This window comes from Argiope bruennichi, chromosome 4 (genome assembly GCF_947563725.1).
Source record: "Argiope bruennichi chromosome 4, qqArgBrue1.1, whole genome shotgun sequence".
Taxonomy (NCBI): Eukaryota; Metazoa; Arthropoda; class Arachnida; order Araneae; family Araneidae; genus Argiope; species Argiope bruennichi.
Window position 1 is genome coordinate 123440025 of NC_079154.1, and position 6827 is coordinate 123446851.

The following is a 6827-nucleotide window of genomic DNA, read 5'->3' on the forward strand; positions in this document are numbered from 1 at the left end:
CTCTGTGGTTAAATGATTCAAAGGAAAAAGAATTCAAAACAATATATTCAGATAGACAGTTCCGTTTCCTAGGATGAAATTTAAACTCTCCGTTAATAACAACATCTAACCTTTAACTTTTCGCAGACGTTACTCCATGTACATTGGGTTGTATGCATATATCTTAGGCTTAAAACAATTGACAATTTATTTATTTTTTTGTTTAACAATTTTTTTTATTCAATCACTATAGATATATTTTTACTGATATCGCAACTACTATTTTTGGTTGTTAATCAAAATAATGCCATTGCCTTTTAAGGAATCAAAGTGGTGAATACCATTGGATTAGTAACCTTTTTATTACAGTGCTGTATACCTATATATAATTCCGAGATCCAAGTAGATTTAGTTAATTTTAGTTAAATTTTAGCTCAAGTTGTAATCAAGAAAAATTACTTCGGCAGGATAATTTATAATTATATAGGGATAATATAATTATAATAGATAATAAAGACAGGGAGTTATATAATTATAACCCCTTGTTTTGAATCTACACAAGTACTTCTTTGGGATGATTTTTATAAGTTTAAACTGTATTCAGATAACTGAGGTGACATGGAAACAAACACCATCTTTTCAAACTGTCACTTGACATCAACTGGAAGATGTTTAACTCTCCCTTGATTTAATATTCACTGGGTTCAGAAGATCGGGTCATTTAGACTCAAATTACTGGTCTTCCGGTCAGGAAACCAAAATTCTTCTACGAGATCAAATTGACCTCCGCATTACATTGGGAGAAACTATTTATAACTCTTTTTACAACCAGAATGTGCGCCTTAGCTCATAAATAAGACAAAAAAAAAATTACTAGCAAAATTGTCAATGTATTATAATGCCTTTCATTATCTAATTAAGTATTTCTAGATTCAATCTTATCATGTTTGAAAGTAATTGGTTTTTCGATCAGCTTTGTAATTGTTTTTTTTTATAATCTAATTGCATTATAATTTGCATTTCGGGAAGGTACTGTCTTACTGATTTGATTAAGAATCCTTTAGAATACTTCAAATGTTTGTGGATTATGAGTATTTTTTATCGAATTATAGCGTTTTTTAAGTAGTTTGATTTTATTTATAGGTGTGGGAAGCGATAATTCGATACTCATGTGATGCAGGGTCACTATAATTTCTCGCTCCCAAGGTTTTTCAGATTTTTGAATTATCATGCCGTTATATACAGGTATAGGCTGCCAGATTTTCACGAGATGTGTTTTGTGAGAAATATGCTGCTTATGTCTAATGTTGGTGTAAAGACTATATTCCATATTTCGTCAGTCAATTTTGTTGAGTTTTTGAATTATTGTGTTCTCAGAAATGTGTTTTCCGAACTCAAGGAAAATGAACTAACTTTGTCAAAATATTGCAATGTTATTGCAATAATTTCTCTTTGAGCACTCCATATGGGATAAAGAAACAAAAATACTAGTTCAACATCTGTACTGCCGTTAAGGAAAAGGCAATAACAGCTGTATAAGCGTAAAGGATTAAAAACAGCCTTTGAAACCAATAAAAAATATGCATTTTCTATATTCTCTTGTTCTTACTTAGCTTTCTCACCTTTTTTATAATGCTTATATTAATGAATTGATTTACAAATTTCTCACTTAACAGTCGTGTTAACTTCGAAATTAATTATATAAAATACATAATATTGATGTCTTTTACATTTCAGACACTTTCTCCCCTTCCCAACAGAGTCATCATTGTTAAATTATAACAGTTTTCTTAAAATAATAATGAAAATATTCATTGTAATAGCTATTATTGATTGTAACAATACATATGATATATAAACAACCAACAATATGAAACAATATCGGAAATATAGCAACAGAATAAACAATGAAGATAACAGTCGGTGTTTTCTTTTGAGAATTATTTACGATTTTGCAATTGTAGAAGTTGGTTGAATCTGCTCTGTTTGCTGATCACTAAGAATTTTATTATGGATGCGTTAGCTGTAGTTGTTGCTGCGACAGTTTTTTTCCGTTTTGCTGCTACTAGTTTCTTATATGATGTCTTCCATTTTCTGCCTTCTTTTTGACATCGTTGATATAAAATTTACTGACTTAGACATAACTAGTTTCTTATATGATGTCTTCCATTTTCTGCCTTATTCTTGACATCGTTGATATAAAATTTACCGACTTAGACATAACTGTATTACCACCACCAAAAGGTAAGATTCTCACAGTCGATTCAATTCTTGTTTTCAAGTTCTGCCAAGGACTTGAGCCTACAATTTTCTACTCCCCAGGTGAATGTTATCCCAGAGGTAAAATCTCTGACGATTTTTCAAGATCTGCCAGGGGCTAGATCTTCCTGTCAAGCTGGCTACACCTGAAATGGGGATGATACCGGATGTCAAGTCCTTCATTGTATTTCAAATGTGTTCCGCTTTGGGAATCAAAGCACATCACAAACCAAGAATGGTGGAATATATTACATCTGCCAGCCACTAGATATTAAATATCCAAAGAAAAATCAAAATTTTTTCTCCACATTCATTTTATTGGCCTGAAAGTGTTGGTAACCCTATTAAAAAACATTTGACAGTTGATAGTTTAGGATTGGTAAAAACGGAGCGTTATACGATAGAACAAAGTGTTTTAATTGTGAATAATATTTCAAAAATAACGAAAGTCTGGAAGCCAAAGTTAGACAATTTGAGAATTGGCCCGTGAGATAGTGAATGTGATTTAACGTCAATGGATTTCTTTTTATGGGGTTATTTGAAGTCAAAGGTCTATGCCAACAAGCACGCGTACATTGAAGGAGGAAATTCAACACTGCCTGAATGAAATTCAGCCACATTTAAGCAAAGTGGTCATGAAAAATTTCGACAAAAGAATGCGCATGTGTCAGCAAAGACGTGGAGGCCATTTACCCTATGTGTTATTCCATACATAACCCTATCCTATGTATTTATAATTCAATAAAAATATAACAATTAAAAAAACTGTTTTTTATTTAATTCAAATCCTGTATTAACACGGTGTTCTATAACGCCCATTTTTACTAACCCTTAACTGTCAAATGGTTTATTTAATATGGTTGCCAACACTAACTGCACGAATGGTGTCAAATTCAAAACTTGCGTTAATTTTGGGACACTTTTTATTTATGATGAAATAAAAGAAAAATATCAAAACATTTTAATTCGAATTATTTTACTTTAAAGTATGGAATAATTTAGTGAAAGGAATCTAATGCAATAGAGAAGAAATCGATTTTATTTTTTAAAATTAGCATACAAAATAATATGAAAATCATTTATCAAAATTCACTTTTATTTATTTTATGAAAATAATGAACTGTTATAATACTTTGCGAATTTGGATCCAGATTTGTATGTCGAAATATTCTTCTTTAATATATTAAAATTGTATTTAAAAATTTTTTATTCTATCCAAAAATTAAATTATAACTCGGTTTTCAAATATATGAATGTTGTGTGGATTTGAATGATTAATATTTTAATAAAATTATTTGTAAACTGATTTAATTTGAAATAATTAATTAATATCCTCTGCATGATCGAACCCTAACCACCTGGTTAGCAAGCAATTACACAACACCACATGCTTTTTCACGACTGATCAACTTGCAGGTGCATAAACTATGCTAGAAGTTTGATTTTCTCGTAATTGATTGGCTAATTGATTTTAATATTGATGAGTGAACATCCTTAAAATATATTGCTAATATGTCAAATCTTATTTCGAATTGAATTTTCCAACCTGTATCCTCCACTTGTAAGTAGGAAACTCCGGGTTTAGTTTAGTTATATTAACGTTTTAAAGCAACACTAGAGTTAATATGGGACGGACCTCGTCATTTTGAACCGCGGTCAGATGGTGAGGACGACATCTGAGCTGGCACCCCTCCCTCTCCAAACTTCCACGACACCAGCGGGAGGACGACGACGGATTAAACGTACACCAGACCCGCTTACACAATGATTCTTCGGTGGATTCGAGTTTCGAACCTGAAAGGAAACTCCGGGTGTAATAATTTTTAATACAATATTTTTCTAACAAAGAATTTCATTATCTCTTGTTTCCTCTAAAGTGTGCATTACGTAACTTAAAGTAATAAAACGGTATATTCAGTTTCGAAGAAAATTTATAAATTCCAGTACAATAATCAGTCAAGAAATATCTTCGATTTTGAGATGAGAGGGGAAAAAAAATCGATATTTTATAAAAGTTGCCGAATTCGCAATACATTAGTCATGTGATCTTCCCAAACCGGTTTAAATCAGATTCCCACAATAAATAAATAAAATAATTAATTAATTTTGGCTTTGAAAAAAGTTTTGGGAGCTCGAACAATTTTGAGATGAAACAAAACCCATCGTTTTTCTAAATATCGACGCATGCGTAATCTGATAGGCATGTGATTGTTTCAAACCGGTTTAAACTGGTTTTTTCATGAAAACAAAATTTTGGCTTTGAGAAAATTTTTTAGAACTCGATTGATTTTGAGATGGTCAAAAACCATCGCTTTTTTAAATGTTGATGATTGCGAAACATAACTTGAAATTTGTGATAGTAAATTTCAGTTTTGTTTTTAACAGTACTGTAATTTAACTTAGATACATAGAAGCCAAACTTAACACGTTGGCTGCGCGTTTACAGCTATTACGATATTAAACAGTTCCATTTCTACAACAGTAATGGATAGAAAAGAAGAGTCATCTAATTAGATAATTGACTCGAATCATGATCGTACACCATGTAGCAAATGTTTTAAGGCACTAAAGCCGAGGTCAATTTTATTTAGACACTCTGCACGATAAACATTTTCATATATTTTATACTTAACAGAATTATTTTCATGATAAATAAACTTTTATAAATGACGGTTAACTTTAAAAAAAAAAATCTCTAACAATAGCTTGTACAACTCTTATAGATTAAAGTAAAATAATGATTAAAAAAAAATCGCAGCTACTTTCAATAAAGCAATTTTGATGCACTGTTTGAAGAAAAAAACTGGGAAAATTCCATTTAAAATTTGAATATTTGTAACTTAAATGAGAGAAAATCTACCTTTCTTTAAAAAAGAATCTGCAGTTTAACCCATTAACTGCCTATTTTTTTTTTAAATTTAATTTTTGGCCAGATAAGCTACATATAAGCACAAAAAAAGTTGCGTAACAGTAGAATCATATTCAAATTATGTTTTGCTTTGAAAATATTTGATATTTTTGAAAAAAGAATATCGTTATGAAATGATTAATAATATCACTTCCATTTTAAAAAAAAGTAAGACTGAGAAATTAACATATCGTTACTATCACTTCTAAATTATATATTTATGCACGGTATTTCATAATAATATTAAAACCAAACCAAAAATATAATTCTTCATATATGAAAATTCTGTTTCATTGAACTTACATATAAATTTCCAATTTGTTCGATTGTTGTAAAGAAATGAAGCACAGATTACATACTATCTGCTACACAATATTGACTTAATATATAGAAAATGAAACTAAGCAGAAAAATGTACCAAATATAATTTTGGCGCCGAATGTTGCATATAAAATTCGAAAATCCCCCCAGATGGGTATCATGACATCTAACAGATTAATCTGGCACTTTTCAGACTATCTTGAATGTTTCTTAAGTATCCTGTGTGCATTTTATGTACAATACACTCCCGCGTATCCGGTTCCGGCTATAACTATCCGGCTTAGTTTTCTTTCATCGTAATTAAATGAGGAAAACAAAGCGTCTATTAAGAACTTTTCCAAAAACCTAAAAACTAAGTTTTGACTTTTATCTTAGGGTTACTTTTTCATATCTGTGTAATCATTTATCAGTGAAAAATAAAATCAGTTTCAGTCAATTTCCTTAAGAATCGGGCCTACGATTTATGTTAAAGTTTTGTTTCTGTGTCCAGCATTTAAGTTGGGCATTACAATATTTATGTTAAAATGTAAACAGTTTATATACTTTAACTTACTTCTTCTCTAATAAATTCTTGAAACGTGCAATGCAGTATATAAATAACTAGTACAGAGCCTTCTATTTTAACTCGACACGTTACCGGCAACGGGCCGCGGCTGAGTTCACATTAAGATAAATGGAGTGCTTAATACTCAATAAGAAGTGAGAAAATACGTATTGTTACAAATCTGTAATTTTGGTACCCGGCACGAATAGTGTCATCGTGAGAAAGACCGTTGTAAGATCTGTGCTGAGCGGCTGCCGCGTCAATGACCTGAGAGCTTGGCGACCATTTGGCCAGTTAGGCGACTAAATGGATCATACTGGAAAGTTCGAGAAGTTTCACGATCCATCCAGTAGGAACCAAGATACACTCAGATGCGCCCTGATTGGTCTGAAGATTCTAGCCCCGGATCCCGGAACTATAAAAGACGGGCACTCTGAAGCTGCAGTGAAGTTGTGTGTGAGAGGAGTCGGAGTAGCCGACAAGTAAAGAAACTGGAGGATTAGACAGACAGCAAGCAAGCTGCTGAACTACAGCGATTAAATGCGTTACGTTATTATGATTGATCGACGGTATTTTGTTGTAGAAAATTTTTTGTAACAGTATTATAACAGTGAGTTTTGATATAAAAATGTTTTCTGGTATTCGTGGGTAAAGAAATGAATTCACTGAACTCTAGCCTGTCTGGCTTTTTTGTTATTCGGCCAGTCTTTTCACCACATCAGGCTAAATACTTGGGAGTGTACTGTATTTTCAATTTTAATTAAATAATTACAAGATTTTAGAGAGAATATTAAATAAACACACGAGAACCAAAAG